Genomic DNA, 12,121 nt, shown 5'->3' with positions numbered 1-12,121 from the left:
TGTTGTAATCACTACCCAAACTGCCAGAGGGATTCTCCTTCCTAGGGGCTCACTAAAGCCATAACCAGGCACGTGTTGAGGGAAATGCCTTACAGACCGTCGTGGTATTAAAAGAGTATATTAAGAAGTAGCAGTGTTTGTATTACTCTGTTAAACATGGAAATATAATCCAAGCCATACAAGGCGGTGGTATTGTTTAAAAAGCCAGTTCACAGCCTTTACAGGCAGGTTTATGAGTCTTCCAAAGAGAGGAACTGTGCAGTCTCGTTGCATTACTCAGCTTGACCAGCTCCTCTGGGTTTTTTCTAATATATAATTATGTCATCTTTGTGTGACAGCATTACTTTTTGCTCTGAGCAGGCTGTTTTCAAGAGGTGAGCTTTTTGCACCAGATACCAATTTTGATTTACAGAAGGATGTGGATGGGATAAAGGTCCACACTTGAGGGGATAAAGGAATTTTAGGGCAACAGCCTGCAGCAAAGACATTTGGAGTAGCATGTTAACAGTTAGGCGGGTTGGTGGTCCCCTCTGAATGAAGAGAAGTTGGAGTGTGCTCACAGTGGTCTTGGCTTACCCGTTTCTCTCTCTTCTGGTTGTCTTAGAGACTTTGGGTGCCTGTTCTGTAATTGGTTCCATGTGAGTGGAAAGATGGACCCAGTGAATAGCTGGGGCTTTTGCAAATAATATATGCAGAGTGGTTTACATAATCCCTGTTTGTGGAATTGTGTCTTATTCCATAGTGGGTCAAAATATGCTTTAGAGGTGGAGCCGCTGGTGCTGTGTGGAGTCAGACGTGTCCAGCAGCCCCTCATTTGGATCCTGTTCCCATTAGTTTGTGATTTCTGCCACATTTTAAATTTGTATGAGCCGAAATTTTCCATTCCATGATGAGTTTTTTACCTCGGGGTGAATGAAAAAAAAAAAAAAAAAAAAAAAGAGTTCCAGCAAAAATTGTGGAACTGTGTCAGAGTGGGAGATGGAGAAGGAGGGATGTTGACTTTGCTGTGTTTGAAACAAAGCTGAGCCACAGTCCTGCTCAATGTGGAGCTGCCAGACCTGCCTGCTCTAGCTGGGATAAAAAGGGACTGAATTTTACAGCCCCAAGTTGCTGTGTGTCAGGGGCGTTCCTGAATTCGGTGCAATTTCACAGCCTTTGAAAAAAAATGGCAGCAAAACCCCTCAGGGTTGAAGCTCACCTGCCTTTGATTTAGGAAACAACAACAGAGAGATTAGATGTAATGTTTTCTGTGCTACCTTTGACAGAACAAGGTGTCTGACAATGCCCCCAAGAAACCCCAAACTCAGAAGACTGTGATGGCACTCCTGGTGCATCCATCACTCCCATGAGATTCCGTGCTCACGTAAGGCATTCTCATACAGGGAAATAACTGGAAGTATCACTTCTGCTGCCCAACCTGCTACTTGCTCAGCTGATCCTTATCCTGTGCTTCTGTCAATACAGTGAAACAAATATTAAACAGTATCAGGAGCCAGACAGGGAGTGAGGAGCAGCCCTTCTGCAGTTGCTGGCTGTGTCTTTGGGAATGGTCAGGGGAGAAGGTGCTGTGGCAGTGTGTCATTTCCTCATGAAATGCAGGAACTTAACGGGGACAAGGCAGCAGTGGTGGTACATCTGGGATACAGTGTGTTGTCTGTGAGTAAAACACGGGTTTTCCCAAAGCACTGAATTTCTCTCTGATGATCCCAAGTGCTGCCTCTGGTCCGTACCACTGCTGTCTTCAACACCAGTGCCATGGAATTTTAATGTCTGGGTTTATAGGTTATAGTTTGCACTAACATTTATGAGTCAGTTAAGCTTTCAACACATGCCCCAAAACTGGCAGCCTTGAGATGAGCAAGAAGCAAAGTGAAAAAATAATTGCAAGGCCAAGCGAGCCCAGACATTTTTTGACAGTTTTTGCTCCAGGATTTGTCATTATCCAGTGGGAAATCATGTTCTTAACACATCAATTTATGCCACCAAAGTTGTCTGTACTTTGCAAAATAGAACCGTTTGCAGGGGCAAACAAGCCATTCGTATGCTTTGTTTTCTTTCATGTCCTTTGATATGTTTGATGGCCAATAAATGCCAGCACAGCCACATAATACTTTTCACTGCCTCACGCGTGCGTCTCTCCGCTTTTTGACTTACAGACTCACATTCTCAGTGGCACCCCTGTGTCCTCTTAGGATGAGGCTTCTCTGGTGCTATCAGTAATTCATGCTTCCTGTAGGAATTCCTCATGTATTTACCTTCCAGTCACTGAAGTATCTGAGTGTGGCCTTGACTCTCCACACACCCTTGTTCCGCAGTGGGTGTGGGAGCCCGTCGTGATTACTGAAGCCTCTTGGATGAGTCTGTCTTGCAAACCTTGGTGGGAAGGAGTCTATGAAAGGAGAGGGAAAAGCTCAAGCTGCACCAGGGGAGGTTCAGGTTGGTCATCGGGAAGAATTTCTTCCTGGAAAAGGGTGGTCAGGCATTGGAAGGGGCTGCCAAGGGACATGGTGGAGCCCCCATCCCTGGAGGTGTTCAAGAAACACAGTCAGTGCTCTGGTCTGGTTCACAAGGTGGTGATTGGCCAAAGACTGGACTCAGTGATCTCACAGGTCTTTTCCAACCTGAATGATTCCGTGATTCTGTAAGATGGAGGAGGGAGTTTGGGGTAGGAATAGATGGTTTCAACATCAACAACATTATTTCTGCCATGGCTGTAAGAGGCTGGTTGAGTAATTTCAAGGGTGGACAGAAATCCTGTATTCCACATTTCCACCTGTGATGGAAGTTGCTAAAAACCATATCCAGTAATATTTAAATAAATATACTGGGTAATGGTAGATACTGTGGTAAATACAAACCAGGGGTGCTTTTTACCTGGTGTTTATTTCAGTCTCTTGGCCACAGAGGTGGACTTAATAATCACTCTGTCAATTATTACTTGTGGTGCGCTTTCATATCCTTAAAAAAAACCCCAAAGCAACCCTCAATAAAAGTGCCCCTGAAGATTTGTAGTGGTTTTGGCTTTTCAGCAGTATTTGAACAGTGTGTCCTTGAGGTCTGGGCTCACACACCACTAACAGCAGACTATGGAATAGATTTTCATTCAAAAATCACAGTCCATTCCTGCTAAAAAATAGAGGAACTTGCTTCTGGAAGCAGATGGGAAAATGTACTTTAAAACTACAGCTCTGGGAAGCATCTGCCTGCGAGTCTTCCTCCTTTGTATAACATAACAGTAGCCAAAATGAGTACATTTGATATTTGGGTGGAGGAATTTTCTTCCATTCTTGCAAATTTGCACACCAAGTAGCATCTGATAACACTTATTTTTACTGCTTAGAAATAGAATCTTATTATCTCAGGAAATCCTTATCACCACTATGCATTTGATGAGAAACAATGAGTTAAAGATGATATCAAGCATGGAAGAAACTGCTTGTCCTGAGTAAAAGTGACTTCTTTAGAATAAATATAGATTTTTTTTATCTAGTGGATTTGGGTTTCTTTGTTCCATGAATATAAAACAAAGTACAAGGATTTCCCCCCCACAATAAAGCTTTTTATCCTTTTTTTTTTTTAAGTTTCTACCTCAAAGCACAGAAACTATCAGGCTTTTAAGGAAGGGTTGCTTAGCACATTTTACCTAGAGAAAAGGCAGTGTTGGCTTGTCAGATCCTCTGCTGTTGCCCCTGTGCTGAGAAAACTGAAGATCTCTCTGGCTGCTCCTGATGTTTTTGCTTTCCTAAGAGTCCAAACAAAGTTCTTTGTGGTAGTTTCCAAAAATCACTTCAAATTCATACAACAGCTGGGTTACACCTTTTTTTACCAATGAAAAGTAGTGCTCTTAATTACCCCTTCACTGATAGAGGCATGGCAGGTTTGGAGATTACTTGTCATTATTAGGTTTTGTTAAAATTTTAAGATATTTTTAAAGAAGTTTGGGCATAATCCTATGGGTGAAGAAAGTTTAGGCAACCCTGGTGGGTTTACAGACATTATTCAAAGTTACTGACCTTATTCCACTCTTTTCAACTGTTTTGCTGTGCTGAATCAAGAACTCTCTGTATTTGTAAGTGGATTTTTTCTGCTTTGTGACTCAGGTACTCTGTGGCTCTGACCTACAGATGTGCTGTTGTGCTCACAAGGTGGATACACAGGCTGCTCCAACAGTCTTTCAGTCCTGGGTAGATGTTTTTCCTGTACGTTCACTCCTATGCAACCTTTCTCCTGTGACATTCCACAGGGAAATGTACATGACAAGATGTAGGACTTGAGCCAGACACGAAGCCAGCCTGACAAAGTCCCCCCAGGCATCTGGGAAAGAGTAAGACACATTTAGATAAGGTTACAGGCAAAAATTCCATTAATTTGGTTTGCAACTTTTTGTAATAGATAGGCTCAAGCTATTGCAAGCAGGAGAGCTCCCCTTTCCCTGGCCTTGAGTACTGTATGCACCAAAATAGGAAAAAATACTTCTGTTGTGTTCTCCTTGTGTTTAAACCCACATTTATGCTGACTTAATATGTGTCTCTTAATTCTGCCTTGTATTTTTCCATTTCCCCCAGCCCCCAGACAAGGTTCCATGTAACATGCTTTATAACTTGGTGTCATTTATTAAGAAACAATTACAGCTGATGACTTCAATACCATCAACTTAATTTCCATCCTTACCACATTTCCCATTTAAATTAACTGGTTTAGGGATTAACATGTTGTCATCGGATCTGGTGCTTTTTTTTTTTTTTCCTCCTTACTTTAAATCCTCCCCTGCATTTAAAGATTACTCAGAAAAGTGATAATATTCCCAGAATATGCAACGAGGAGCCTCGTGAAGGGGTTGTTGGAGCAGCGGCCTCAGGGCAGCCCTGCTCCGGAGTGTGGGAGCGCTGCAGAAGCTGCCTCCAGCATCCAGGGGGTGGAAGTTGGCTGCTTCCAAATATGTGATGAGAAATGATCAGTCTTTGGGGACAGATGAGAACAGGATGGATTTTCCTTAAAAATACCAGAAAAAAAAACTTGTATTTAACTCCTGAGTTACACTCTTGCAGGGACTGGTGGTGTTTGGATCTAGACCAGTCTTTAGATTTTATTCTGATTCTACTGAATATTTACTAGTAAATATTTTGACAGGAGAAGGACATCTGGCTATACTATAATAAAGCTGCAGGGAAATACATTACACAACTTTTCTTTTATATTTTTTGCTCTCCACAAACAGATGTAATGGATCCAAGTGCCAAAACAGTGAAGGTTTTCATTATGGCTTTTCTATCTGAGAGCTTTCTTCAAAGAGCAAGTTTTGAGTTGGTTTTGCATTTCTTAAAGTTAAAGGACATTGATCATTTCTTAGTGACACTTTTATATAGCCCGTTAGCTTCACACTATTAATTTGTTTTGTCCTTTTTTTTTTTTTTAGATTACCGTTTTAATTTTTATTTAAAACATAACACTCTCTGCTGCCATCTAGCACCTCAAAACTTAGTAATAAACAGCTTCAGTTCATAAAAGAGCCTCTAGTTATAGATTTACATGTTTTTTTGAGAGAAAAAGAGTATTGCTGCCTGCTGATGGTAACAGGTATTTGATTGAATCAGGGTCATCCTCACTGGGAGCAGCCATTCATTCCCCTTAACCATCCCCAGAGATGGCGAGGGAACACAGTGGGACATATCTCACATTTGATGATTTGATCATTGCAATGCAATAATACAAAAGACCAGTCTTTTAAAAAAGAAAGGCATAAATGTTTTTTTAGCTAAAATAATACTTCCTCCTGTTTGGTTTTGGTTTTTATCTGCGTCAGGTCTGCAAGGGAAGTATGTATTTCAAGCTCTGACATCACCAGGGGAAGTAAGGCAGAGAGACACCCTGAACCCCTGTTTATCTCCTCAGGCCCATGTTAGAGTCTAGTAATTAATTATTTTTTATGCAAAGCCCAGGCATGCATGGCAGAGTTCAGAATTACAATATATATTCATTTAACAGTGGATTTCTTGACTGCTTTCTGGGACAGATATAATTCCCATGCTTTTTCATTACACATGCTGTTTAAATCTTGATCCTGAATTCTTATTAAAAATGATGAGATTTGACCTCAAAGTCTAATACCCAGTTTTGGAGACAAGGTGCTTGATGTGATTTCTAGAGGATTATTTTTAAGAGCATTCGTAGATTAGATCTCTGCGAATGGTTGAGGGATGTGCCCAACGAACCTTGTCTGCTGCTTTTCGCCTGCTGTGCAGCATCCAGATTGATTTGTATTTTGTAGTCCTTGAAGTGTGTTAGCTGTGTGGTGTAAGGGTACATCTGATATTTTTATTATCCCCTCGTTGATGCAGGAATGTGACGGTGCCGTTTCTGCCAACTTTTATTGGAGTCTCCCCATACTTAAAGGCAAAATTGTTTCTGATTGAAGTTTCAAGAGCTTGTAGGGCTCATTCCAGTGACTCCAAGTGTTTTACAGCTGGGCTTCTCATTTTTAGCTGCAAGTGTGTTTTAGATGATTGCTACCTTCCTGCATTTGTTACCTGCAGTTTGATTTCATCCTGGATGACAAATGGTTTGGTTTGGAAGGGACCTTAAAGCTCATCCAGTTCCACCTCTCTGCCTTGGGCAGGGATACCTTCCACTAGACCAGGTTGCTCCAAGCCTTGTCCAACCTGGCCTTGAACATTTCCAGGGATGAGGCAGCCACAGTTTCTCTGAGCAACCTCCAGGACTTTGCCAAGAGGAGCAGGATAACATGAGGTGATAAGTTACCACATGCTCATTGAGGTGCTTCTTGCACATACGTTATTCTGAAACAAGTAGCAGGTAATTCACAGAAGCATAGAACATCCTGAGTTGGGAGGACCCCACAAGAATCATTGAGTCCAACTCCTGGCCCTGCACAGGACACCCTAAGAATCCCACCCCGTCCCTGAGATTGTTGTCCAAACACTCGTTGACTCTGTCAGCCTTGGTGCTGTGACCACTGCCCTGGGGAGCCTGTTCAGTGCCCGACCACCCTCTCGGGGATGAACCTGTTCCTGATATCCAGCCTAACCCTCCCCTGACTCCTCGGGTCACAGGGGAAATTGGGGTAGGGCTCCCTTCAATGAGAGGTGGATGAAATGGCTCCAGACAGAGAATTGTTGGAGTGTGGAAGTGATGAGAGACGTGGGCTCCCATGAGGGTGGGAAGGAGCATATCTCCTGCCTCAAACCCCTTCCAAGCAGGAGAGGCACAGAAATGCAGTGGAGAGGCAAGTGATCAGCTCCACAGCTTCACATCCTCTCTCCTCACGTTGGCTTGTGGGATTTCAGGGGATTCTTGGGAAATGACTCAGAAGGGCACTGCATACTGTGTCACCACTTTGGAGGGGAAATGTGTGCTTGCTTTGCCATACTTCCACATTTGTTTAGGTGCCATATTGACCTTTTATTTTTCCATGGGTCCATTTGCATGTGGGAATGGCATTTGAACACAGTTACTGATCCCAGTTTGTGTGGAACATTTCGGGGCAGCTCGTGCATTCCTGGAGCCTGTCACGCCAATGGTTGTGGCGCATTTCTGTCCCAGCACTGGGGTCTTGGGTTACAAACAACCATAAGCTTTTGTTTTTTTGCTTTAAAGTCATCAAAATGCAGAGTTCCATGAGGCAATGATTGGTTAATAACTGGCTGATCTTAAGAGTGTTTTATTGTAACGCACCAAGTTGGTATTTGGGAGCGTTTTGTTGAAGTTACAAAGCATCTTTGCCTTTGGTTTGGAAATTGGTAAAAGCATGTGGCATGGCTTCAAGTGCTGAGTGCTTTCAGATGCTGTGCTGCTCCTTTGATTATTGAAAATGATTCCAGCACAATCCTGCAAATTTTCTCTTTGTGCTTCCCTAATTTCAGGAGACTGTTAAAAAGTCCATCTAGGCCAAATGCGTATTGCCACTGTGAGGGAGATTTTTGCAGAGCCAAATTTTAGCAAATGTAGTAGTTTTCAAGAATTTGGAACATTTTCTTCCTTCTTTTCCTCTCTCAGTTCTTCAATTTTTTTTTTTTTTTTTATATATTTGTATACATGCACACGTGTGGGCATTCTCACAGTGCATCCTATTCTTTTTCTTCTCTATAGTATCCGTGGAATACCACAGTACAGTTTAGCACCAGCAGCTCTTTTCTATTTCCCTGGCATCCTGCAAGCTGAACGTGGGAGGAGGATGTTTAGGAAAGGCTTCCCAAGCTTTGGGGGTCATTAGGCACAATCACACGCGGTCCTTGAAAGCCCAGGCAGTGAGGGCAGGAGCATTTATCCTCCTGGTAGCTTTGTGCCTTGTCACCTGAAAACACATGACAAACACTGATTAATCTGAACACCACCCAACTGTGATAGGTGTATATTATTATATCCCTCTTGATGGAAAGGGAATCGGAGAGTAAGGAATTAAGCAATTTACTCTGTGACAGTGGCATAGCGAGGTATAAAGGCTGGGTGTCCTGATACCTGCTCTGTCCATTAATATGAGATGTATTTGTTCTCTAGAGGATTTTTCACTACCGGGGGCAGGTTCCTTTGCCTTTGAAAGAGAAATAGCCTTTCCCATGCTGATGCACCTTACAGTTTTTGCCAGAAATTACATTTGGCACATTCTTTCCGTTCTACTCTCTCCCAGAAAAAAATAGCTTGGGAGAAAACATCAACATTTTACTACATTAAAAATATTTTCTTCCAATAGAAACAAGATTTAAATTTATAATTGAAGAGTATTTGTCTGTTCTATTTTGTTGCACAGAGTAATTTTTCCAGCAACTTGCTTTCTGAATAGGTAATAAAATGTTTTACATCAGTGTGAATGAAATTTTGCGTCCAGCCTCTCCTGACTCAGTGCTACAGACACCAAAAAATGTTGTTTATGCAGTTGTGTTGCAGATTTACCATCCTGATTTCTTACTATGGCTCTCGTGTGTAAATAGACTCTCCTTGTGGGAAGAGAATGGCACCTCCCAGCACTGCTTGTTTCACATCCACCATGAGCAGATTCCAGGGTCAGATTTCATGCCACTGGCTTTGAGTGCACTGTCTAAACGATGGGCCCACCTTTCTTTACTCTGTTGTCACCTTTTTTTTCAGAGCAGACTTCTGTGGTCACTGTGTCATAGCCAAATTTACCATGTGTTAGATCAGTGCTAAACTGAAAAGCAGGATATTAAGTCAAAGCTCTGTATTTTCACGTGATCTGAAATACCAGAGCATTTAATCTCTTGATCAGCTTTTTTTTTCTTTTGGGTGTTTTTTTCTGTTTGTTTTTTTTTCCAAATAACTCTAGAATTAAAAGACAAAGGGAGAATAAATTTTCTGCCTGTTCCACAGTCCTTGTCTCCCCCTCATGTCTAGGATGTGGGTGCCAGTGCCTCCTCCACTCCCAAGAAACACTGATCAGTTACGTCAGGTTGTGCCCAGGTGCCTCTGCATCCTCTCTTGGCCATTGCTGAATCCCGACCCAGAAATAGGTAAAGAGCCACAGGAGATTCATAGAATCATAGAGCGGTTTGGTTGGAAGGAACCTTAAAGACCATCTCATTCCACTCTCTGCCTTGGGCAGGGACACCTTCCATTAGACCAGGTTGCTCCAAGTCCCATTCAGCCTGGCCTTGAACACTTCCAGGAATCCAGGGGCGGCCACAGCCAGGGCCTCATCACCCTCACAGGGAAGGATTTCTTCCCAGTATTCCATCTAACCCTGCTCTCTGTCAATGTGAAGCCATTCCTCCCTTGTCCAAAGTCCCTCTCCAGCCCTCTTGTGGAATCCCTTCAGGTGCTAAATGACTGTGATAAGATCCCCTTGGAGCTTCTCTTCCCCAGGGTGTACAATCCCAATTCTCATGGAGTTGGAGTTTCCTGACTTCTGAGAAGCAGCTGGGTGAGGAGCACATCATCTGCCCAAGGGCTGCAAGGTTGCCCCGTGCAAGGGTGGGCTGGTGCAAGGATGGGCTGGTACAAAGGTGGATTTCGGAGCCCAGATGTGCTCCTGTGCTTGGGATGGGGTTTGGAGGTGGGTCTCCAGGTCCTACTGTCCCCCGTGTGTGCACTGGGCAGGGCATGGCCAGCAGTTACAGATCTGCTGGTTTGGGTGAGGTTTCTGTTGTGTGCCTGCCATGCGACCCTTATCAAAGCTTTTGGTTTTTTCAGAGGTAGTGAATTCTCCAAGCTCCCTTCCCTTGCAGTTGTTCAAGATCAGCATTTTTGAAATGTCATTTCTCAATGGCATGGTTTTTTTCCATTGTCGACCAGGGCTTAACATGGTGACTGTGTTCATTAGTGATTTCAATGGTGGAAGAGGCCCTTGATCTATAGATCAGGATTTTATTATTTTGTCATATACATTTTTGGTAGCTTTGTATTGCTGCTTCAGAACAAACAAATGGCATGGATCTCACTGTATCCTGTTGGGAATACATTTTATTCTTTAGCAAAATGTTGTTGTAATAAAATGGGGTTTTGTTGGTTAAAATGTTCTCTGCTTTATTTGTAAGCCATAAATGTGTCTTCTCATCTTGACTCTCACAAAAGAAGAAATTTTCCGATGTGCCTGAAGTTTGTTAGTTAATTCAATATAATGCCAATCAGATAATCTCTGAGAATTGCGTAAATAATCTTTTGGGGCCCGTGTTTTGCATGTCTGTGTAATATCCAACACAATTTTCACGACTGTGGTTCTTGAGGATGGAATTGGAGGAGAGAATGTTTGAAGAGGATTTGTAATATTCACTGCAATAAAGAAATTTAGGGATTACTCAAAGATCCTGTCAGTATTTGGGTCAGAAATATAGCCCAGAGGTATTAGTATGATAGGCAAGTAGAAGCATTAGACTGTATTAGTGATTTAGCTATCATAATAGCACAATAGTCCATCCTGTGATGGCTTGTGCACTAAACATTTATTGTGGATTAGCCAGGAAAAATGCTCAAGCTGTCTTGCAAACAAACCAGGGAAGGTGACTGTTTCTCCTTTTTCCTGGGCTCTTCCTAGAAGGGGTGTGTTGGAGGTGAAGACATTTCTGATCGTAGCAGAGAAAGGCAAAATCATTTCCATCTGAATTTTTTAATTAAACAAGGAAAATGTTACCTCCCTAACAGTGGTCAGCAAAATAAGGAACAGTTGACCTATTCTTCTTTGAAAAGGAATATTTGAGCATGAGCAGCATGTCATAATTTAGACTGCATGTTTTGGGGAGCCATTTTAATATCTCCTCTGAAAACAATGACTCTATATGGAAATTTTTATTACATTCCCAAATAACAATTTTCTCTGGTGTGATTCCATCTAAATCCTTTATGCCCACTCTTAAGTGTAAAAAAAGCTTAATCCATATGAATGTTGAAATACTGCTCAATATAAATTGAGTTTTGTCTGATGTTTCACAGTGTTTTCCCATCTCATAAACATGTAGTTTTTCCAAAGGAAGCTGGAGATAATAGACAAAAGTCTACTATTCCTTTTTGCTTTGTAAGACTGGGCTTTAGATCCTTTGATCCTCCCCTCCTTTTCCATGACCTGTGCTAGGGTCTTAAAATTATACATTCCAGATTACACCTCCACAATTTTCTGTCCTGGGATGATGAAGGGATTTGCGTATTATGGTAATAATATAAAGAATCCATTCAGAGCCTGGTTAGTGTGGCTAATTTGAAAATACAACAAAAAATGTAATTTCCAGCGCAAATTACAATATTCATAAAGTGCTAAACAGACACCTAACTAATTTCTAACTGCTCTTGTAGTCTTGAATATCTTGCATTGGCCTTTTTTTAGGCCTGTCTGCTGACTCCCATTTAATTTGTCCTTAGCTGTGTGCAGTGGATTAGCATTTCATCAGGCTGGATTAAGATTGAGCTGACACTGAAGCTTTCTTTTTTATTTTTACATGTGTGTGTGTGTGGGGATGAATGGAAATGGGCACGTTCCGTTATCCCACCGCCAGTTCCTGGTGGGAGCTGGTGTAGACTCCCTGAGCACATTGGGAAGGAGACAACTGAAACACATGAAACACGTGTTAAAAAAAACAACAGTTAAAAAAAAAAAAATCATTCCCTGGGGAAAAATTGCATTGAGGTTGCTGGCTGGGTCAGTGCGTGAGATTTCATCGGG

At 42.2% G+C, this 12,121-nt stretch overlaps 1 protein-coding gene across 2 annotated transcripts in view; it reads left to right on the top strand.

The window, feature by feature from the left end:
- Positions 1–12,121, top strand: part of CTBP2 (C-terminal binding protein 2) — a 137,715-nt gene that overhangs the window by 80,854 nt on the left and 44,740 nt on the right. The window lies entirely within an intron of this gene.

Source organism: Chiroxiphia lanceolata, chromosome 8 (assembly GCF_009829145.1).
Source record: "Chiroxiphia lanceolata isolate bChiLan1 chromosome 8, bChiLan1.pri, whole genome shotgun sequence".
Taxonomy (NCBI): Eukaryota; Metazoa; Chordata; class Aves; order Passeriformes; family Pipridae; genus Chiroxiphia; species Chiroxiphia lanceolata.
Note: the sequence above shows the minus strand (reverse complement) of the source record. Positions and strands in the feature narration are given on the sequence as shown.